At 44.0% G+C, this 23,754-nt stretch overlaps 1 long non-coding RNA gene across 1 annotated transcript; it reads right to left on the minus strand.

Annotated features, from left to right (window-relative positions):
• Nucleotides 1–910: 910 nt before the first annotated feature.
• Nucleotides 911–22,658, minus strand: LOC120321445. Its single transcript, XR_005561051.1, has 2 exons — nucleotides 21,982–22,658; nucleotides 911–4,775 (listed from the first exon to the last, which is right to left on the minus strand). It is a non-coding gene; the product is annotated as an uncharacterized LOC120321445 (long non-coding RNA).
• Between the last annotated feature and the right edge of the window lie 1,096 nt (nucleotides 22,659–23,754).

Genomic DNA, 23,754 nt, shown 5'->3' on the forward strand with positions numbered 1-23,754 from the left:
CCTGGATGAAGAAAAAATTCTAAAAGGATACGAACATCTGCCTCGCCCTAATGCGATGAAATTTAATAAAACACGACAATTCATCCTGATGAGGGCAGGAAATTCCAGTTAAATTGCGGCCTCGTAGGCGATTAAGTTGCCAAATAAAGTGCAGTCAGCGCGTCGAAGCGCGGCAACAAAGGGTTAAGGGTTGTGTGGGTTAAGCAGCTTGCGTCCGGCATTTAATATCAAAGGAATCCGGAGTCAGGAGTGGAGTCCTGTCTTGTCTTGTTTGCGCTGTGATTTCTCTTCTCTGGCCATCGCTGATTTTTACTTTTAATGAATTCATTTTAAAAATTGTTCGTTTCCCTTGCCTACTTGCCTACTTCCTCCTCACTCCCTTTTCCCTTTTATTTTAACTGCTTTTGTACATTTTTATGCAATAAGTTCGCCAGCCATCAGAAGGCCTCCCCTCCCATTCTCCATGTGCCCCCTCCCCGTGGCAGTGTGTTGAATATAATTGAAATCCATTTAATGAAAATACGGCCGCAAAAAAAAGTGAAGGAAAAGTTCGCCCCGATAAGAATGGGGCCTTTTGGTTTGGGGACTGGTCCGAAGGGTTTTTCTTTCCGCCCGATACGAAGGTGAATGGATCGGGGAATCGAGGAATCTGGGAATCGGGGAATCTGGGATCGGGGTGTAATTAATGACATGCCAGCGAGCGTTCGGGCAAAAAAGATTATCTATTAATAGATTACGGAGTGTGTTTGTCCGACCATATCCGGATTGATTTCGCACAATGGTCGCATTTAATGTTTGTAAAGTATAATTATTGATAAATTAGGCCCCGCCCGTGACATGACAAATGGTGGCCATCCAACTGATTGCCATTTGCGGTCCGCCCACCACATACAGTACAGTACGAAGTATATATAGTATATATAATGTATTGATTTTCCGTTCGGAATCGGATGAGTGCAGAAAAGTAGCCGAGAGGCAATCGAAAAGCCATTAGAGAGACAAAGTTTAAAGCGGAGAAACAGGACCCATGTCGAGCATTGACCAAATACGAAAAGTAGCAAAAAGTTATTTATTATATTTGCCCGACTGCAAACACAAAGGGCATCCTCCACATCCTCCGCATCCTCCACATCCTTTGCATCCTTCGCATCCTTTGGACGAGGCACTTCCGTTACGCACTCTTGGGTCTCCGTTATGGCTCCCGATTGGACGGCATTTTGTGTTCCATTCGAGACTTCCGGCTGGTCTTCTCGACTGGCCCATAATAATAAACATGCAAACAACAATCACGACCCATCGAGCGAATCCATCAAGTTTTGGGTTCGACTTTCAGCCAAACAGATACTAATAAGCATGAATTGTGCCCGAGATACTTGTATTCCAGATTGATTTTACACTAAGGAAAATAGTGTTATATCAATATTAAAATACAACATTAACTTGCCTACTTACATAGCAACTGTTTTTTTTTAGTTTGGAACTCTAATTTTGATATTTCATAGCTTGCATAGCATATATAAAAATAAATACAAGATGTACAACTACTATGGCATTTTTTCAGTGTTCGCATATAGGACATACCACTTGTCGTGAGTAAAATATTATAATTTGCGATCAAATGAAATCAATTTCAAAACCATTTAAATGGAGAACGCGGCCCAACGAGTAGCTGACATGCCAACTGGGACATGGCACCGGCGGCGAGCTCAAGGATATGGATACAAAGATACAAAGATACAGATACGCAGCCAAGCAGATACAACTACGTACATACACATACAAAGACACTCGAGTGCAGTTGCTTAGCAGCTATTATGTGCACATGCTCCTCTCCGTTGAATTGACTGTCAGCGAAGTAGCAATAGGAATCGGAATCGAAATGGATAGGAAAGTAAAGGAAAAAGAAGGGAAGGGAATACGAATCGAACTGTCCTGGGCCTCTGGCCTCATTTATTCATTCGTTTCATTTGGCTGACTGGATACTTGGCCTGCAAACTCCGCCGGAGGCCATTTGGGACGGCTTTTAGTCGGGCGATGTCTACTTGAATGGGCCGACTCCTCCTTCTCCTCCTTTCTCCTTCCTTCTGCTTGTTATTGTGTTTATGTAGTTGGCAATGCCCCTAACGAAATCAAACCACATCAATTGTACACGTAAATGGCCAAGTGGGACCGCTTACATATTCATTTGGGCCGTCCTCTGGTAGCTCTGGATGAGGGATTCCTCCTCTTTTCGGGGACCACCCCCTTAAAGTTGCTTAAATTGTTGGCCGTTGGCCGTTGGCTGTTGGCTGTTGGCCGCTGGCCTTCAATGAAATTCATGCTAAACACTTTGCCAACTCATGCAATTGTCACTTTGGGGACGGGGGCGGACTTTTCAAAATGAAATTAATTTTGCGTTTGCAGTTAGCACAAAACACTCATGCGACATGTTGGCCACGCTGCCCTGCTGGCAGTGACATTTTGCCGTTTTTGTGACTCGCCAGCATCCATCCTGTATGTGTGCAAGGACATCATCCCATCTCCCCATTTCCCCATTCATCCACTCATCTAGCCATGTATCCATGTAGCCATGCTTTCCTGCCGCTGTGCATTTTCATTTTAACTTTGGTCACACATGAGTTGGGTACGTCTCAGTTACAGTTTCTACCGGATCGTTTTGGCCACCTTTGGTTGTCAGTACTTCTACTCTCATTTGCAGGTTGGACCGAATTGTATGCTTTCGGAGCGACAAAATATCAACAGGACAAACGAAAAGAACACCAGGGAATAATGAAAAAAGTTTTATAATTGCATAAAACTTTCCAATTAACAAGCTGTCTTTGGTTTTGGTCATGTTTGTGTAATGCGTTTTTTGCCCTACGTTTGAAGCTACATAAACGAGAATATGTTGATTTGCTCTTTTTTTTTGTGGCATGTGCTGTAAGCCACAAAAACTGTCAGGGCTGGCAAAGTGGCACTTAGACATTAAGACGTGGGCACTGTCAATTATCGACAACGGATCGTGTAATTTGCAGAGCTCTCCCTCAGCTCAGCTCAGCTTGGCTCTTTTTTAACCGCAAGGCATACATTTAAATTATTGCACACTTGTTTTAATTGAAAGGCATTCTACCGAATTCCTCGAGCGTAAATATCAACAACATCCTTTGAGGTCCTGGAAGGACCTGTCCCTCCCCATAACTCCCCATTTGCACACACATAAGTAAGCAGCAGTCGGAGTCGGAACATGTTCATGTCTTGGGCCTGTCTGGGAAACAAGCTAGGCCCGAAATGGAGGTCCTTGTAGCAGGATGGCTGACTGAGACTGAGACTGTGGCTGTGGCTGTGACTGAGGCTGAGGCCTGCCAACATTTCATTAAGTTTTGCTGCAAAACTTTTATTAAAACAAATACGTGCAACAGCCACAGCTCCGCATATATATTCCCGTACAAAGTGAGTGGAAAGTGAGTGGGCGGGGTTTTGTGTCTCGTTACATTTTGCCCTCGATTTTTTGCCACCATCTTTGCTTTGTTTTTCCTGTTTTTCCGGCTTTCCACCCACCCTCCCCTTCCGTTGCCTGCGTTGCGTTTTGCGGGCAAAAGTCAAGTCAAGTGTATTTCGGCTCGCAACGGCAACATACAAAACCGAAATGCAACAATTTCCTGAAAGCGGCTTTCCCACACCCCATCTACCCAGACATTTCCCCTCGCTTAAGTAAGTTGCTTAACTCTCCGACGATGTTGTCTTTGCAGGCGGCGCCAAAAGTCACAAAAATACACAAGGACACGGCCCAAAGACCACCACCACCCACATCACCACCACCCAGAAAAACCTCCAAGGGGAAGAAGGTACATTTCGCACGGCCATGTAAGCCGAACGGCAAAGTAAAGTAAAATGGCATCTGGAAATGTAAACTTTTTTGCAGCTGCACTTCTTTCTGAATACTTTTGCCACCGACTTTTGAGCTGCTCCACCACCTTATCAGCCCCTGGTCTTATTTTCTCTCCATTTTGTACTTTTTGTTGTTGCCCCGGGGATTCTGTTTGCGTGGGCTGCATTTAAAACAGTCCCGAGAATCTGCAATTCAATGCATGCGGAAACCACCGAAATCCCTCTGCATAAGATTCCTCTTAAGCAACTTAAAGCGTCTCCCGAAAGGAGGAAGTTGTCGTCCTCTTTGTTGGCACCACCAACATTGCCATCGCCATTGCCACCATCATCATCATCATCATCATCACCATCACCATCACAATCATCAGGGCTGATTTGATTGTATGCCCAAGGGATTTGATTTGCAAATGCCAACGACATGTGTTCCCCAAATTGAAGATGGCATACTCGCATATAGAAATCAAATTGAATGCGATGGTAAGCGATTGCTCCGTTGCATTCTGCATTGTTCAGGACTTTTGGCTTAATTAATGACTCCTTAAAAGTTAATTGTTTTGTCAGCCTCATTGTTGTGAAATAATTCGCACAGGTGATGTGCAATTGCCCTACAAAATTGCACACAATGCCGGAATAAGGTCTTTTGTATTTCGACATTCGTGGCCTTTTAATTGAATGATTCTGCCTTAAAGATTTTCCGTAGATAATCTTGTCATTGTGAAATTCGGAATTTCAAATTACCATTGTACATCGTGCATTATGGATTTCTTAGGCAAATTAAAAATGTAAAATTAGTAGTGAATTTAAATTCCGAATCACATGTCGGGGATCCCAAACTTGTTCAACTTTCCCGCCTCAATTTCATACTTACCACTTCATGCAGCCACATATGCTTTCATCTTTTTTGGAATCTAAAAAGACAAGGATAATTCTTGGTTAGAACTTTGGCCAACTTTCTGCATTGGCAAAACACTAAAAATGGAAACTGATAACGGAAAAACAAGGCGGCTCTGTGGGTGGAAATTAAATTCCCAGACGTAAATTTGTGGCGGCAACTTTGTCACTTGCACAGAGGAACAACAACAACAACAGCAGCAGCAAGGCAACAACTTGATACATTTTAGTGTTTTATCTCATAATTAATGGCGGCGACTGTGGGCCTCGCTAAAGGAGGCGCAACGGGACCAAGGGGGCGTGGCACTGCTGCTCAAAACAGACACGAAATTAATTGCGCTTTACGCGGGCACGATAAACGCTGCAGCAAGCAGGACTCTCAGCCAGGACTCGCTTCTCTCTACCCGAGCCTTGCCCGCTCCTTGCTCGCTTACTTGGGCGGTTACAAATGAACTGGCTCGTAACTGAAACCCGGATCGGGGAAAATGGAAACGGGGAGCTCGACGTGGACGTGGACGTGCGAGTGGAAGTGGTAGTGGACGGAGTGCGGACTCCGCAAAATTAATTAAAAGTAAATCCAGTAAAAACTATTAAAGTTAAATTTGGCATGAACCCGACCACAAATCAATCTGCCACACAGCGTAAGCGCTTTATGCGAAGGACAACCCACGAAGTAAGGATGCTGAAGGGGGTGAGTGGGGAGAGGGAGAAAGGGGAGTGGGGCTGGGAGTTGGTAGGACCTCCAACAGCTGCAAAGGATTTTATTTTCGGCTTTGGCTAGTCCTCGCGTGTGTGACAACGGCATGTTAAGCTGTTTGGAAAGCGCTTGAAGTCATTTCTGTTTTTTATCAGATACCCTTCAAGAACGTGGGCAGTATGGCACTCAGAAAAGGCACAACAATTCAGAAAAATAGTAAGTACTTAATAAGAAAATTTATATAAATGTATACTTTATGTATGGACCTATTCAGGTGTTTTTCAATTTGTCTGGGATATTAGATATTTTATTTCAGACATTTAGTTGCTTTTATTTTAAGTCACATATATACTCTTTCAACTGTGGAATCCATAATACTTATTTATTTCTTTTACAAAATTTATACATAAACCATTATTGCAAACCACTCATGCAGACAGACTTACGGGGATTGACAGCAAACTTTTTCAAGTGACAAGTTTTTATGTCCGGTATTTGCGGCTTTTGGTTGGTTGCCTTCTTACTGTTTGATTTCTCATCTATGTTTGGCGAAGTGCTGCGGCACTTAAAGTATAATCTGCCAAACGAAAGCCCAAACTCGTATATGATTTGCATTAATTTGCTAGAGATTTTGTCAAGTCAGAGGGCAGCAACAATGACAATTAATTGAAACAATTTTCGGGCAACCAAAAGGCGGACCAGTGTGGAGAATGCCACAACAATTCCCAGTAATTCCCTAATAACTCCCCCGACTTGCCCAAAGCAACTCTAATGTACAAAGGAGAACTTTTGCATGGAATTAATTTCACTACGCCGAACACCCAAAGAATGCCGTCTAATCTGTTGCCATTTGTGTGCCGCCTTCTTATTTATTCGCCACCCGAAGGCCCAACTAACTTTGGCAGCCCAACTTGGGGACATCCTGCGAGTCCTTCCCAGGACTTGCGAGAGTGTGTCGAGTGTGTAAGCCCTGCGAGTCAATAGACCATTTACTATAACTGCAGACTCAGTCGAAGAAATGGAGAAGCCAGGACGATGAGGAAAACGCTCGCAATTCGATACCAACTTCCCAGGGGGCGGGGACAATTTTACAAGTCATTCATTTTGCAATCAGACGTTGATTTAATTGGTTCGTCATGGCCCATGGTCCACTGTATAGTAATACACCATTCACGGCCATGACACGGTACGGTCATATATCAAATTGACTAGTTTATTTTCCCTTTGAGCGAGCAGTTTCCCTCATTTTTCACACAAAAATTCATACGACATTGCAGTCAAAAGTTGAAATTGTGCACATTGAAAAAAAAGGAGCCACAAAATGTGGAGAGGTAATAAAAATATATATGCTTTGCACGCCGAGTGCCATTTGAAGTTCGATGTTCCGACATTTTTTCATCAGCCATTTTAATTGAATTGCACTTTCTGGTAATGCTCGGGCAATTATGTCGCCTGCTATCGACAAAAAAGGTAATGCGAAAATAAATTTAAATAAAACAGTGTCTGCCTCTGACATCGGTTTTATGATCGCCACAGAGTTTATGAAACTAATTTGAGTTCATGACATTTTCATTCAGTTTACATATGTGCATAAATACTCGTTTATAAAAAAATGTAATGAACAAAAACGCCTATCGAGCGATTACAAAAAATGGAAATATTGTAAGTAAATTATGACGGACCAAATTGGATTTTGTTTAAGTAAATTATAAAATTCTATGTCGTCGAAATCGTTTGCATTCAATTCAATTACTCCACAAAATTGTTTAAGCTGCTAGATGCCATTTTTGCATGCTTTGCATATTTTCCAAGTTCTTTGACTGGGATAATTTGGAATTAATTGTGACTTTCTTGCTTCTGAACGAACTTCATTGGTTTTTCTTGGAAAATAAGAGTAGTAGAGACTGCTTTGATGTGTTTAGGTTTTAATTATGGCTTGCTGAAAGTAGTTTAACGTAATTTACTCTTTTTGATAGCTTAATTTAATAGGAAGAACTTGAATATTCATTGCAGCAAATTTTAAGACACTATAATTTCATTTTGAACTGATTTCATTAACTTAGTAACTTGTGAAAAGTAATAATCTTATGTAATTATGAGTTTTAATTATTTTCTTATTATTCATCAAAATCTGGTTAAACTCAGATTGATTTGATCACTTGATCGAATTCATCTCTTCATTTTCTTTGAGTATCTCAACTGGGGATTAGACTGAATGCTTTGGACATTTGCTTTATGGACATTTGGCTGGAAGTGTTCGCATTAGTGTGATGGTAACGTAAAACGTTTGCAGTCGCATCAAACGGTTATTTAGTTAAGCTTCCCCAACAACCACCCACCACCCATTCCACCCACTCCACCCACTCCGCCCACTTCTTTCGCATAGATCTAACGCCTCGTTCGCCACCCAAGGCCAGACAACGCCCCTGGTACGCAATATTACTTATGTATATTGCCGCATAAGCCGTCACTTGTGGCAAAGTACAAGCAATTTGGCCTGGCCAACAGTGGGCGGTGGGTGGTGGGTTGTGGATTGTGGGTGGTGTTGGATAAGAAACGCATTTGTATTAGTTTTACGCGCATTAGAGTCTCATTGCCTGGCTTAGGGATCCATCCCCACATACACACCCCGAAGCCGAAAACCCCACCCAAAAACACAGGACTCCACGAACTCGAGCCACCAAAACCGCAGCAGAACGAGCATAAAATAAAGTAATAAAAATCTTAACTGGAAGTTGCGTGGGAGCTGTTCTGGCTGGTTGGCTTCGCTGGATATCTATAAGATGCAGACTCGTATGTACATATATGTATATCTATATATGTATATTATATTTATATGCTGGATGCGTGTCTGGGGCACTACGTGACATTTAAGGGGGATAAGAAGCGTCCAAGACCCAAATCGAATCATAAAATACGAGTTAAAATTGCAAGTGTCTCCTTGGCCGCTGTCAAACTATAATTGTCCTTTTAAGTGAGCAGTTGAAAAACTGTTATCTGCAAGGATACTCGCTGAACGTGTGTGCATTTTGGCAAAATCTGGGACTTATCTTTTATGTATTTTAACTAATTGACCTTCTGACTTTGCTGACACGGAATTTACTCGGTCACTGAGTTCTATTGCGGATTTGCAGGTTAAACAATATACCAAATATACCTTTTATTTCCTCTTTATATTTATAAAAACCAATATTGGTATAGCTTAGATTCCCTGCTTTCTATTCAGATTTTCAGTATTTAATTTTGTATGTAGCTTATTATGTATTCAATTAGGAAAATCCTAAAGAAGTGTTCTATTTTCATCCAATCCACTTAATAAGCTCCATCAGCTTCTGAGGTAAAGCCCCTAACCCAGCCAAGGAACTTTGCAGAGTCCACAACTTTGATTTTCCTGGATGCCTGTCATTGAAACAAATGCAGCACGAAATGCACCCAAAACCCCAATCAAAGCCAAATTACCTAACGAGTAGCGCCATCAAGTGGCATCCACCTCCGTCCGCATCTCCCAGGAAGACGAGCTCCCAAGGAAGGCGAAGTCAGGCCGAGTGGCAGTAAGCCACTTGAGCTGATCTCGGGCAGCTTAAACTTTTTACGGTCGCATTGAGAGCATCAGCATCAGCAGCGGAGCATCATAAAATGGCAGGCGACCAAGCGTAGATGCTACGGATTCCGTTGCGACATCTCGGTGGGGAGAGGAGCGGTGGGGGAATCGCTCAAATCAAGTCAAGTTTCAACAACTTTTACTTGATTTAAACCCATTAAAAGTCACTTTTTTAACACTTTTGGCGCCCAACAGAGTACACGGTCGGTTGGTACTCACCTTGTGCCATTAGCGCATGACGAGATGAAGATGGAGAGATGGAACACGATTCGGAGGATGTTGCCGCTGTCCTGCAGACAATGGAGCGAAGGAGAGTATCCCTGTATCCTGCATCCTCCATTCTCTATCTTCCATCTTGCATACTGGCATAAGCATGCCCCTGGGTCCTAGGTCTTTTAAAAATGAATGCAAGCGCAAAATTGTAAGCCGCGATGAGATGGCGATGACGCGGGAAGGAGCTGCAGCTTCCTTGCCAGCACTTCGAGTCCTGCTCCTCTCGTCCTGATTCCACTCCAGCTCCTGCCCCACTGATGCGCGGCACACACAGACACATAGACAATGACAATCGGATGAGTTGTGAATGATAATGTGTGGGGGTCGCAGTGCGGAGCTGTGGGGGAGAAAGGAAGCAGCGAATGTTCATAGATGAGCGATGGATTGAATGATAAGTAGTTGCAAAAGACGGTCTAACGAAGTGCCCAGTAAGCACACGTAGTGCTTACCATTCAGGACATTTTGGTAAACGTACTTTCAAGTTTTGTTCAATTTTTAAATCACTTTATAATAAGTCGGTTTTAATTTATGTGACTGCTAGATTACTCGTTTAAAGAACAATGTAGAGGAATCTTAGCTTAATTTATCTAAGTTTCATTTCCACTGCTGTCATGCCATTTTTCTTCTCCAACAAGAACCCTACAAATTGTCCCCAAGAAATTAATTAATTTAGGGAAACCCGAGTCGAGTCCTGTGGGCTCACTGTGAACTGTGAGCTCAAGCCGCATTTGTGACACTCAATTGCGAATTACTTAAATCGAGCGGCCTGCATGACAATTGCGCAGATAGGCGACCGGAAACGCAATGCGGCAATCATGTAAATGCGGCAGCTACGAGTATATATCCTCAGTATGTATATATCCTCATTGCCGCATTAGGGGGCATCCCAAACCGAATTTAGCAGCACTTCGCCACCATTCGCCGCACTTTCCATTAGCATTTGGCATTCCACGCTGCCGCACGCACGATTGCTGGCCAAACAGAACGACGCTGCTGATGCGGCGGAAATAATTGTCTTGACACAGATAATCTTGTTACCTTTCGGCCAGCAGCAACAGCCTGCCCTCTTCTCCTCCTCCCCATCTCCACAAAGCCCCGAGGACATTTTTTGTTTCCTATTTATTTGCGTAATTTAAGCCCCACCAACATTCAGCCTCATTTGCCATTCCCCCCGGCGAAGTCCTTCCGTCACCTTGTCATTGTTAAGCTCTTTTGGCCGCTGTTTAAAATTCAAATCAAATATCTTCATAAATTCGGCACAGCTCGTTACTATAACGAAGCGTCGGCGGGGTTGGGGGCAATTTTCTCAGCCCATTGTGGGCGTGGCTGGAGTATATCAGACGGAGGCGAATGCTTTTAAAAATGTGTGCTCAACGGAGGAAAATGCAAATAAATGTTCAATGGATGAAAGCATCCAAATATGAGAATTTATTGTGTTTAGCTTTCTTATTCAAAAACTGACTAAGGACTTTGGCTGGATTTCAAAACCAAAAGCAAATTTTCTAAAAGCCGTGAGTATTTGTAGATACTGCATAAAATTGCCGTAAGCTTTTAGATATCTATCATGAATACATTTTAATATTCCATTTTAATTAAAATATTATTTCACACAGGGTATTGCCACTGCGCACCTTCCGCATTCACTTCCTGTGTTCTTTTCATTTTTCGGTTTGTGTGCTGTCCACATCGCTGTCACTTGCCATAGTCTTCAGAAATTTTGATTTCTTGTCACAATTTGTTGACATTCATTATTTTTGTGGGGCTCCGCTCCTTCCTACTCCATCCCACTCCATCCTGCTGCGTTTGTCTGGCCACAGCCAATTAAGGTGGCAAACGGCAAACGAAAGGACGAAGGACGGGAGGTGGGAGAGTGGCAGATAAGGACACGTTCGACACATGTTGGGGACAACGTGGCGCATGCTTTATGTATTGATTTTGCTTAGCAAGCAGCAAAGGCGAGCGGAGTAGCGAAGGAGCAGGGAAGGTCCTTCATCGCCTTTGCTGCACTTCCTGTGCCGTGGAACTTCCGCTTCTGTTTCGGCAGGCCATAAACCTCCTGCCCGCCGCCGTTCACCTAATTGCACAACGAGGACTCAGAATGAAGGACCCAGGACTCAGGACTAAGGACTCGGGACTAAGAGCCGAGCTGTGAGCACTAAGGCAAGTGTCGAGTGGCATCGTCTGCTGCAATTTCCGCACTTATTGTTGATGCAGTCAGTCAGTTAGTCAGTCAGTCAGTCAGTCATTCAGGCACTCAGTCACCCATTCAGCTGAAAGACTTTAAATTGTTTCCCAGCTAAAATTAATTTGTGTGCTTTGGCTTGCGAGTGTTTTTCCAGCCCGTCCTCTTCATTTGCGTCTTGTTTGCGCAGCTTCGAGGAACATCTCAAGTCCTTAATGGCTAAGGCAAACATGCGCAGGCAGCCCCCTCATTATTTTCGCACAAACAATAACAATTCGGAGGAGCAGCGTTATGTATTTTTCAACTCAATTAGAAAATGTTTACAATGCGCATGAAAATTTGATGTGGATGCGAGCGAACTTTTGGCTGCCTAGTGCAAAACTTTCGCATTAAGCAAAAACAAAGTGCGCCCAAAAAGAGCTGGCTCTCAAATGGAAATGGCTCTATTAGGCGGGGTGTGTTCCATAGCCTAGGTAATGCCTCACAAGATTATTAAGAGTTATAGGATGGGCACAATGGCTGCAAGGGGGTGGTCGGTGGTGGGTGGTGGGTGTAGAGGCGCCACGCTGGCGACACTGTCGCAACTTGGCCAACTTTTGTCCGCGTCTGCAGAATTTCCGTGGCGTCAGGTTGTCGCTGTTGCAGCCGGGCTTTCCGATTCCCTGCACCTACACGGTCAGCAGAAAAATGTCTTTATATGCGGAAAGCCACATGGCTTCTCCTCCGTTGCGCCATTCCCCGCCAGACAAACGGACAAAATCAATGGTGGTTCCTCCTACTGGCAAACTGGCAGTCAGGCAGTCAGGCAACCTGGAAACCTGGCCTGTCTGGCCATAAAGATAGCGGGCCCCACTCATAACTTTAAAGTTCGAAAACTAATTATGCCCATGGCCTGTCCGAGAAATCGCTGCTGCATTGCCATAAATTAGGCTCGTATTTTCGAGTCCGCAGGCTAATTTCCTTCTGGCCTGTGCTGCATTTTATGGCTAATGGTTTTTGAATAACAATTGGCCCAGACCACCGGGCAGGGCAGAGCAGAGTCGGGAATCGTTTTCGATATACATATTTGCTGGCTTAAGTGGCGCATTAAGACAAGCGACCCAGCATTCCGGCATCCTCAGATCCATCACCATGACAATAAAGGCAATTGACGAGCAGGCAAATGTCGAAAACAATGATTAACGAGCAGGCTAGATGGAATTGGGAGGCCTTCTGGAGTTGGGCGTGGCCTGCCACTCACAGGGGCAAATAAAAAGTAAAACGAAATCCGTAGACATTCCAGCCTCCAGCTTGAGAGTGGATGAGGGGCAGGAGCGGGGACATGCATCATCAATGATTTAAATTAATCGTCGTAACACACGCAAATCTCGCACATGACAACCGAACGACAACAAAGGAAGTGGGTGGTTGTGGGGACGAGCACTCCTCGCTAGCTAGCGGATGTGGGCGATCTCCTGCCCTCCTGCCGGCAGCGGATATGAAGTCGAAATCACCATATCAGGCCAAATTACAAGGGCAAACATAAAATGGCTCAGCCAAATGACTAAACGAAGTGGCAAGCGGCAGCACTTGATGGCATTTCGTTCTGGGGAATCAACTTAAAAGGCAGCCGGGGCCAAATTAAAACGAAACGTTGCGATGACGGTGACGGCGGCGATGAAGATGGAGATGTAGCTGGAGGTGGAGATGTAGCTGGAGGTAGAGATGAAAAAGGGAAATGGAGATGGAGGATGGGCATGAGGATATCTTGCGGATGTGCGGATTTTGGCCTGATATCTCTACCCTCGCGCAAGTCACTGCCACAGAGAGTTTTGTGCCACCAATCAGGGCGGATAACATGTGAAGTGGCTAGATCTGCTTCTTCATCGGCTTTTCCCCTTCCTTGGCACTCTGCACTCCCACAACGCTGTCTCCCGTTGAGCTATTTTGACAGATTAACTCACGCGTGCAGCAACATGCCCATACCCCACACCCATCCAACACTCACTTCCGGCCAACTCCCATCTGTCAATTGTTGATGGGGCCGCCAGCTTTGACAAACAAGCAGGCTGAAAAACTGGACACTGCCAGACCAGAACTCCAGTCTCCCCCGGAATTGCGGTAGTGGTGGAGCAGAGCAGGAGCAGCCGGAACGGAGTCACTGCCAGATTCAGATTCGTATTCGTATTCACGGACGGATTCGGAAGGCCGAACTGAGCCAGAGAAATCGCGCGTAAAAATACAAATGCAAACTGTGAAACACAAACAGCAAAGCCGGCGAAATGCAGCAGCTGAAGACCGAAACTGGCATACCCTCAAAATAATAATATCAGTGGAAAGTTGTCAAAGATAAAGTATATACATATATAAGCATTAAATCAGGTCGTTTTTAAAATTTAGATTTAAATATAAATAATAAGTGAAATATATAATGATGGATACTTTATTATGCTGTCTTTTTGAATTAAGATTCCAAACTTATTGTCAAGTCAAACTACTTATATCACAGCTCATTTTTAACAACTTTCTTCTTAAGACATATACCTTATAACAAAAAGTAGTAAGTAAAAGGGAAAAGTTGCTGCCAAAGTCGGTGGACTCGAAGTTAGAGCACGATTAATAGGACTTGACATCCGTTTGGCAGTGTCAGCCATTTGCCGCTGCATGTGTTAAATTTAAGTTTTGATTTACGACCTCAACTTTGTAGGCTGTTGTTGCTTTATATAGGCAATACAACACCCCCACCACAGCAGCACACCCACCCACACACACTCACACACACACACACGCCCGTTTTGATAGTGATAAATTGCGCTGTCAGAAGTTGCTAGCTACAATCGCAAACTCTCTAGCCTGTTTTTATTTCAGCTATTTTTTCTTTCTTGACGTTTTCTAACTGAGTTGACTAGAGTAGAGTTAAGTTGAACTGAAACTGAACTGAGCTGAGTCGCAGCTGCCGGGGAGTGAGCATAACGTATACGCCCTGTGGCGCAGTATCAAGATATCTGTGCCATGGCATAGGTGGCTCCACTCTCCACTCCACACCACTCCACTCCACTTCCCTGGACTTCACTCCACAGCACTCCACATGGCATATAACTGGGTTATGAGCCCGGCTTCGAGCATTTAATGGCTGTTGACAGTCGTGTCGGAACACAAAAGGCACAGCACAGCATAGGCGGCCTTTTTGTTTCAAGCCTTTCGTCCTGCCAGCTCAACTTGCTTTTTTATGGCCAACTTCTTGACGGGCCGAGCAAGTTATGTGCCCATTTCGCAGCATTGTTGTTGGGCTGGAGTGCGCTTATAAATTTGTAATAAAGTTGCTTATGCGATGCCATTGTGGGATTTATGCGTATGTGCCCGCATGTGTCGGCACATGGGGCGTATGAGCAATATTGGCCCAGCGGACTTTAGCTAATTGTGTGCATTAAATATTAAGAACTATCGGCCATAGTATAGTAACTGGCCATAAATTGCGCCTGCACTTTTGTAATTGTGCGTCCTGTTTTTTTTACGCTCGAATGGATTTTACAAAACGAGCGGGAGGAAGGGATGAGTATGTCTGGCGAACCGGATTAGCTGGCATTTGGTGGGGCTCTTGGTCTACGCATAAATTATGCAAAATGATTTATAAGCGAAAAGGCAAAAGCGAAAACCGCACAACGTAAAAACTAAACATTGACCGACCGCATAAATTAATTGAATTATGCTGGCCAGGCCCACTACCACTACCAACAACACCCTTTACCATTCGCAATCCCCAATCCCCAATCCGCAGAAATCTCCATTTCCATCCCATGCACCATCTATTCATTATTATTATGTAAATGTAGCATGTGCGTGGGAGTCGATTGCTGGCATTAAATCATCCGATTTGAACTTTCACTTGATTAGCGACGGGCTCAGTTGACAGATTTATGGAGGTTCTGGAATCCCGGGCTCTTGAGCTTTAAGCTCAACCAAAACCGAAATCAATTTGCCGAGGTCTATAAGGACTGCCTTCGAAATCAATAAACCACGCGCTGTTTTTATGGGCCTGAGTTATATACCTCGGGATCTGGCGGTGTGTATGGGTGTTAGCCACGAGCATGACATGTGTGTGGGCCCTTATATGCCCCCTCTTACCTTGTACAACTCAGTCTACGTTGGCAACAATGTCTTTAATTTCTTAGTAGCTGCATAAATAAACTATAAATTCAATTTTAGATGGCAGCGAGTCACTTGTCTGGTTCAATAGCACGCTGGTATTGCATTGAACTCGGGTACGGTGAGGACACTCTTAAAAGGACAATATGCTCACCCCAAAATATCTCAGACCATCTGCCTTGTGCATCTGCTGTACAGTTGCTGGGGATTATAAATCAAGTCGATGACTTTAAATAACTTGTATAAGTGTTTGGCAGCTGCTTGAACAGAAAATGCCCAAGGAATTGTAAACTTTTCTTAAATTGCTTCTATAAAGTTCCGAGTTCTAATGGTCAAAATAAAAATATCCAATATATGGAGTATAGTATGTCGAAATATAATGTTTCTGTTTAGTACATTGCTTCTTCAGTTTAACAAACATAAATCTTGAAAAGGCATTTTCCACGTATGACTGTAAGTTTGATATAAGAGTTTTGTATATAATAACTTATCTGAAACATATGCACTGCAGCTTTTCCGCATCGCCAGTGATCACTGTGCTGCTTAAGCAGAGCAATCCCAGAATGCCACTCGAACTGGTTGCATATTTGCCCAGCTTTCCCATAACTTATAAGTATTTATGCCATGCGGCAAACTCAAATAATGAACAGGAGAACTTATCCCAGTAGTGGAGGGCAGAGAGCAAGGAGCACCAGCAGCAGGAGCACCAGCTGATGGAAATGGGGAGCGTTTATCGGGCCGTAAATCGTAGCTCGCTTTTATGCTGCAGGACCTTCGCAAGTGCTTAAAATTTAATGACCCTTAAAGAGCCAGTATTCCAGGCGGTGGTGGCAGGCGACTTTTATGAGCTGTGTGATTGCGCGACAGCATGTCGTGTATATGTGGCATGTGTGTTGCATGTGTGTGGGCCACATTTAAGGACTCAGACACAGTCGGACACGGACAGCCATCGCCCATTAGGAGTCACTGCCGCAGGAAGTCATTGAGTCGGCATCGGACAAATGCAAAAATATGCAAAACGAAACGCTGTCATCAGAACTAGCAATCATGGGAATCTGAACCTGAATCTGAATCGGAATCGAAATCGGAATGGCAATGGGAATCAGAATCACAATCACAATCAGAGTCAGAGTCGGAGTAAAATACAAGGTATCAGTGCCATATATGAAAGGCAGCAGGGAATAACCCAACAGCACACGTGCAGGAGGTGTTCACCAATGTAAATTCAAACAAAAGTGCTCATCGTCGCTGGGAAACCAGGCCAAGCCGAACCCAGGCCAACCTATACAAGCCAAAACGAAACCAAACCGATTCGACGACCCAACGAAATCAACGAGACCAAAACGGATGGCCAATCGCAATCCCCAGCTGTCCGTGGGATAGCCAGGATTAACAGTTCTGCGAAATGAAATGGATAGGACGTAAAAACGTTATGCCGGCCAAAAGGCATACAACAGTTTAAGCACTTGCACTGCCATTTTGCCAACTCCCATACTCTGCAGCTGGGCATTCGCGAATTTGCCAGCCACTTTTCCATGAATCTGCTAACAAAAACATTTAGCTCTAACAATAAAGAAATATGCGTTTTCACCGCGCTCTTATCCAAACTTTTATTTGCCACTTTCTGTTGAACGAAACCTCGTTAGTTGAACCGAGAACGAAAGACTATAATTATTCCCATTATCACCTTTATCAAATTCTAATAGAAAGTTTGCCAGCAAACTTTGAAGCGTATTTTCGTTTCGTTGCTGTGAAAAAGGACTTTTTCGCCTCCCAGTTTCCGTTTTTTGCCTCCGCATTTTTGCATATTGGCCATGTGCGCTTTGATAAGTGAAAATTGGAAAAATCCTCACTTTGCATGCAAAATAATTACGAAAATATTTGCAGGCTGGCAACAATGTCGTTTATTTTGCACAGCTTTTTGCCTTTTTGCCTTTTTAATTTTGTTTTTATTTTTCTTTGGTTACCTGCACATTGAACGCTTAAATTGTGCATCGCATTTGACAACTTTAAGCAGCACACTCTGAGTAGTTGAGCGCTTTAGAGCCATAGGCAGTTAGTGGTGTAGCCACTGGGCTTTGGCCAGATTCTCGGGGGATTCCAGGGGCCAAAAGTGGGCAGTGGAGAGCTAAAACACATACACATTCATATATACAGCGAAAGTCCGGCGAACAATAAAGAGCCGAGGACGCCATTGTCATTCGCTGTGCATGGCCAATGGCCCAGAGTTAACTGACGTTCAGTTTGTCTATGTTTTTTAGCCAGCCAAACTCGCCCTTTTCCTAGTACTCGTATTTTTCTTTGTATTTTTGGGCTTGTGCAGTGCCGACTGCAAATGAAAAGGGCATCGAAAACAAAAGCTTGCGTTGCCTATAAATAGCGTGCGCCCAACTTGACTTTCCACTTGCCAACTTTCTGCCACCGCCAGTCGCTCCTTTTGGCCACGAGTCTTATCTGTTTATAGCGTTTTTAGCGTTTGCAGCGTGTAAGTCTCTGTGCACTTTTCGCTTTTCTTTTCGGCAGCCATTTTCCGTTCTCCTTTGTTTCGGCTCTGGCGGAAAATTCCGACTATGCGTTGTCTACCGCCATTGATCTAGTTGGGATTTGGCATCGCAACGGCACCGAACTGTGTTACTTAATTGCATTTTGCGACCTCAAAACGCGTTAAGCTGCCTCACAAATCTAATTGCAATTATGCAATTTGTAGCCATTAGGGCAAAAAACATATAATGTGCCATAAATTTATGCAACTATAGTGCAACTCGGTGCGGGTGCACTGATGTCAACGCTTGTTTGCAAATAAACACAAATCGCCAGGCATAATTTATTTGAGCCTGGCTGGGTGTGTGTGTGTGTGTGTGTGTGTGTGTGTGTGTGTGTGTGTAAGTGTGTTAACATGGCAACACACACTGCACTGGGCGGACTTATGCACATCAGGGCTACAATATAATTAACAAAATGGAATTGAGCAAAAAAGATTACCATCGAACTATGGCAACACATTGTTTATTGTATTCCATAAATTATTTTTTTCACGCGCCTCACGTTTTTATTGCATTAATTGCATTTCAATGTGGCAGAGTGCGTGACTTCGGAGCGAATAATTCAAAAACTTTATTAAATTACTAGCAAATAATGCAAATTACGCGTGCAACAAAGCGTGCTTATTTTCGCCACCTTTTTTCACTCGCCCTCATAAGTATGCTGCACTTTTTCCGGATAGTTTTACAGTTTTACAGTTTAAAGGCTGTTAATTGGCAAGCGAAGTTGGAGTGCTGGCAAAAAGTGTTGTTCAACACAAAAAAATATTTCTGGGTATTTAAAACAGTTTTAAAATATGAAAAATTAAAATGGCGTATTTATATATTTATAGATATGCCATTTCTGTGTGCTATGATACTTGATACTTAATTTATACATTTTGCATACAATTAAATGCTATTACTCAATCAAATTGGCGTTTAATATTTGATTTCTTTCTGTGCTTTGCGCTTCAACACTACAAACTTTAAGTACAACTAATTACAATTTAAAAGCCCTTGCTGCTAGCCCCAAAAAGCATTCCGGCAAACTTGGACATACTTAGCTAAATAACAGAATTAATGAAACATTTTCAGACCCTGGCTGTGCAAATACAGTTATTTATATTACACTCAACTTAATTACAAGCAACAGCAGCCGCAGGAGGCATCGCTCCTCTGACAGCAGCAGCAGCAGCAGCAGAAGCGGCAACACCAGAAGCGGCAACATAAGCGGCCAGCTTAATCCGGCTACATAGCCACGGTTCATTAATCAGACGCGACTATAAGCCACAACAAAACCAAGCATCAGGCTACCTACTGCTCTGGGATCCTGGGCACCAGGAGCCACCAGCAGCAGCCACTGGGAGCCACCAGCATCCCAAGGATGCCAGGGAAAAAATTAACAAGCAACTTAACACTTTAACGCCTTTCACTTCACTTTACGATGCCAGCGAACAATGTAATTACTTCAAAACAAGACGAGGCTGACCTCCCTCGGTTTCTGGGTCCTGGGTCCTTGGGCTTTAGGGTTTTGGATTTCTGAAGCCTTCGGTTCAGTCGGAGTTCAGTTTAGAACGAACTAGCTAAAAGTCTGCCCTGAACGCTTGGCTGGGTTTTCGGGCAGTGTTCAGAGGCTGCGGCCCCGACTGCATTACCATTTGATTATAGAAAACATTTATTTAAGTTGCCGGGGGAGAGGCAACTATGCCATTATGTGGCCCACAAGTACACTGCGGCAAAAGCAGTCGATGGCTTGCCAATAGATGAAGATAACTTCATTAAAATATTCAGTATAAGTACTAGTTTAATGGGATAACGATAATATATTTTTAAATGGTTTTTATGTTTCACCTGTGCTAGTTCTATGAGCTACCTAAAATCCCAGTATAGCTTATGGCACGTAATTAAATGCTGCTATTTGTGTGGCGGATTTCTCTCTGTGCACCAGCACAGGATGGCTAGGAAAGGCAAGGAATAGCTGGGCGAGCCAAGCCGAGCCAAGCCAACAAACTGCACCGCCAACTAACCACAATGCAAATCCGCAGAGCAAACAATGTCAGGTGACGTTCGTCGGGGCCTCGGCAGTGGCCAAGTGGGTGGTGCACTGAGTGGTGCACTGGTGGCACTGGTGGCACTGGTGGGTGGTTCAGCTGGCGGATAAGTGGGTGTGCGCCAGCCACTGACAGGCTGACAGACAGCGGCACACCTTTGGAATCAACTTCGAAAGGTTCCCCGGCCGACGCTAAGCCACACAGCTCTCAAATTGGTAAACGTTGACTCGAGCCTCTGCACGTAATTCAATCTGCAGTTTCAACTTATTCCCAGCTTCGGGATCAGCAGGATGAGCACAGGAGGTCGCCAGGATGGCAGGATAGCAGGATGGCTGGATGGCTGGATGGCAGGATGGCAGGTTGCAGGAGCATCCACAGCAGATTTGCCCGTCAGTCGTCGCGTCTGAGCATATGTGTTAACGGCTTCTCCTCCTCATCATCCTCGTCTTAGCCAAGCTCCGGCCATTTGTCTTGGCCAACTGACAGCCTACTTTCGCAAGCCGAAAAGCCCTTTTCTAAGTGCACATGGGCATTGGTATGCGGAAAGCCATTGCAAATGCTAATGGCAAACCCAACTGAGTGGCCAAAGCAACGATTCGCCAACGGACCCAACTGGGCTGTAATTAATGCTATCAGCCGCCGACTGTGACAAGCAAAAAGGGCTGCACATTGCTAACTCGATTTTGGAACACCTTTAAGTGAAAATTAGAGAGCTAAACTGCAAGTTGGAGGGTTCCTTGAACTCTGAATTCATTGTGGAAATTGCCAGTTGGGAAGATAAAGTGGTTGTGGGCACCAAACGTATTTTTCTGAACTGCAATCGCAGGTTTCTGAAGTGAATTCAAGCAGAAAAACACCTCAAAGAATTTCTGGGGAGTGTGATTTCTTAGCTAAGCTAACACATTGATTTTTTTAAATTTTGTGAAAAGCACTTAAATATGTATTAGGTCCCTGAAATATTTTAGGAATATATAAATAAAAATAAAAAACGAATAAAACGTTAGTTAGAGCTTTAGAAGCTCATACTAGCTTAAATTTAGATATTTTAGAAACTATTTTGTAAGGCGCACCAAATCGAAATCAGATTGGGCGTAAACTAAGAGTGTTGTATTTAGGAAAAACGGCGAGAATGCACCTTACAAGCACTATCGAGTGGAGTAGCAACACTTGAGAGGGCTTGCAGCCGTGTTGCAGGCCCAACTAGACCGGATATGCCCTCTTGCAACCCTCTTGCAACTAGTAAGCCGCGCAGAAATTTTCAGTTGATTGCATTTGGGCTGGGGCAGGAATCGGGTGTCGGGAATGGGGCATCGAGAATCCTGGCAATGAGCTGCCGTGAGCCATTGGCGCTCCGAGCGGCGGCACTTGGCCAAAGTGTTGTTGCATGAGAGGCGAGACGTGAAAAGTGAAAAGCAGCGGAAATGGCAGCCTGAACACGCATACTTCTCGGCCGTTGGAAATGGAAATGGGGATTGAGGATGGGGAATGGGGGATATCGGGCCGAGAAATGTTTTGCGTGGGACATAATTAATTTAAAGACTCGCCTCGCCATGGCAGTGTTTGCAAAGAGTGTCAGGTGTTTGGGTTCGCAACTATTTATCATCGGGCGAGTGCATTTGCATGGCGCGGATGGCGATCGAGTTGATTTATTATAATTACGCTGCAGCTGACAGGCGGAGCGGTAAATGCCCGGACAGTCGCTTTAATTACACATATCAATTAGCAATGAGTGGTGAATGACAGGCTGCTTAAGCCAGTCAAAGGATACTTACCGATGGATCGACCACAGATAAGGCTCTCCATTAGCTTAAAGGGATGTCGTTGGTTGGTTGGTTGGTTGCTCGGCTTGCTCGGCTTGTTTTATTTCAATTTAAAGAGCGCCCCCGTCGAGCCGAAGCGCCCACACAAATACTGAGTAAACATATGGCAGGAGGTCCTGGCCACATAATGTCCACACTGTGCACAGGACGAACCGCGCTAAATAATAAAGGAGGATGGCTGGGGAAAAATAAAACAATTTAAGAACCGAAAACAAGCCATTTGCCAGGCTGCGTGTCCTGCTCGTCCTGTTCGTCCTGCGATTGTGTGTGCATGTATGTGTGTGTGTGTGTGTGTTTCAGTGCGCTTGTGTGGGCGTTCAACTTGCCTAGGCCTTGGGCGTAGCCATTGTCGTAGTCATCGGGCCACTGTCTCGGCAAGTCCTTATCTCACTCACACAATAATGTCCTCGACAGTTTCAGGTTTTGTCACTTTAACCACTTCTCTCTAATGGTTACATTTTCCTTTGTAGTTTTTTCATCTTTTCTTTTGTTTTTTTTTGTTTCTTGGTTTGATTATTTGCACACTAAACACTTTTCAAGGCACAGGAGCTGAGTGTGTGGGAGTCCTGGTGGTGAATCCAAGGGACGAGCGCACACAACCACCGCTGCCGCAGGACGACAGCCAACTGTGCGATGGGCCCGACTATCGTTGCCAGGACGAAGTGCCCCGTCATCCTGTTCTGTTCTGTTCTGTTTAGCTCGAACTCGAACCTGTTCGGTTCGCTTGCAGACAAGGACTCTCCCACATCGCTGCCCGACTACTTACCTCCCACTCACTCGTTCAGCCTTGGTATCCTTGTTTGCCGCGACACTTGTTACGGTTTTTGCGAGGGTGGATGGAAGGATGGGTGGATGGGTGGATGGGCAGGTCGTCCTGTTCGACGAAGTGTTCGGGCTTGTTTGCTCGCAGCAACGCGGCAACGCGGCCTCGTACAACGTGTCGTATGCGCACTTTTGCGGCAATTTCAACTGTTTATTCCGGGTGCCCCCAGAACCCGAAAAAACAAAAAAAAAAGGAAAAATAAGGTATGTGTGGGTGGGTGGAGGTGGAGCTGGTAAACAGGCCTTGTTCGAAACCAGACAAGCGACCACTTCAAATTTATCTTTTATCGATACTCAGGAATTAGGATTCGGCTGGGTTTTTGGTACCGCATGCATGGTAATCCGCACCTAAACAATTCAGTACAACATTGCTTAACTGCTTTAAATGCAAACATTTCCTGAACCTAATGCATATTACTAATACATACTAGAGTTGTTTAGTAAGCTAAATGTTTACGTCTTTATGCTGCCAATTTAAATAGATAAGATCTTTTAATTATCTGTATAAACTACTAATATCTTGGGCAACTCTATTTCCTGGTGGCATTTCTGAGCAGCTGCTGTTTGTGTTTGTGGTGTTTATTAAAATGTACATTGTTAGTATAACCAGAATTTATTTAACTACGTTTTCATACTATATTTTTGTTATTTGCAGAGGAAAGTCGTCGTTATCTGGGACTTTATCACCTCTTATGTCGGAAATTATAAGCAAATATATATTTGATAATTTGTAGAAGTAAATATAAATGGACCTTGCCGACTTGCGTAAACTTTATTCAAATAATATGTCGAAAGACCACACCTACATATATGACTTAATGAATCATACATCCAATATCTTGAATAAAAGACTAATTTTAGTTAGCCTTAATGCAATTTGCATGCGCTACAGGATATCTATAA

Source organism: Drosophila yakuba, chromosome 3L (genome assembly GCF_016746365.2).
Source record: "Drosophila yakuba strain Tai18E2 chromosome 3L, Prin_Dyak_Tai18E2_2.1, whole genome shotgun sequence".
Taxonomy (NCBI): Eukaryota; Metazoa; Arthropoda; class Insecta; order Diptera; family Drosophilidae; genus Drosophila; species Drosophila yakuba.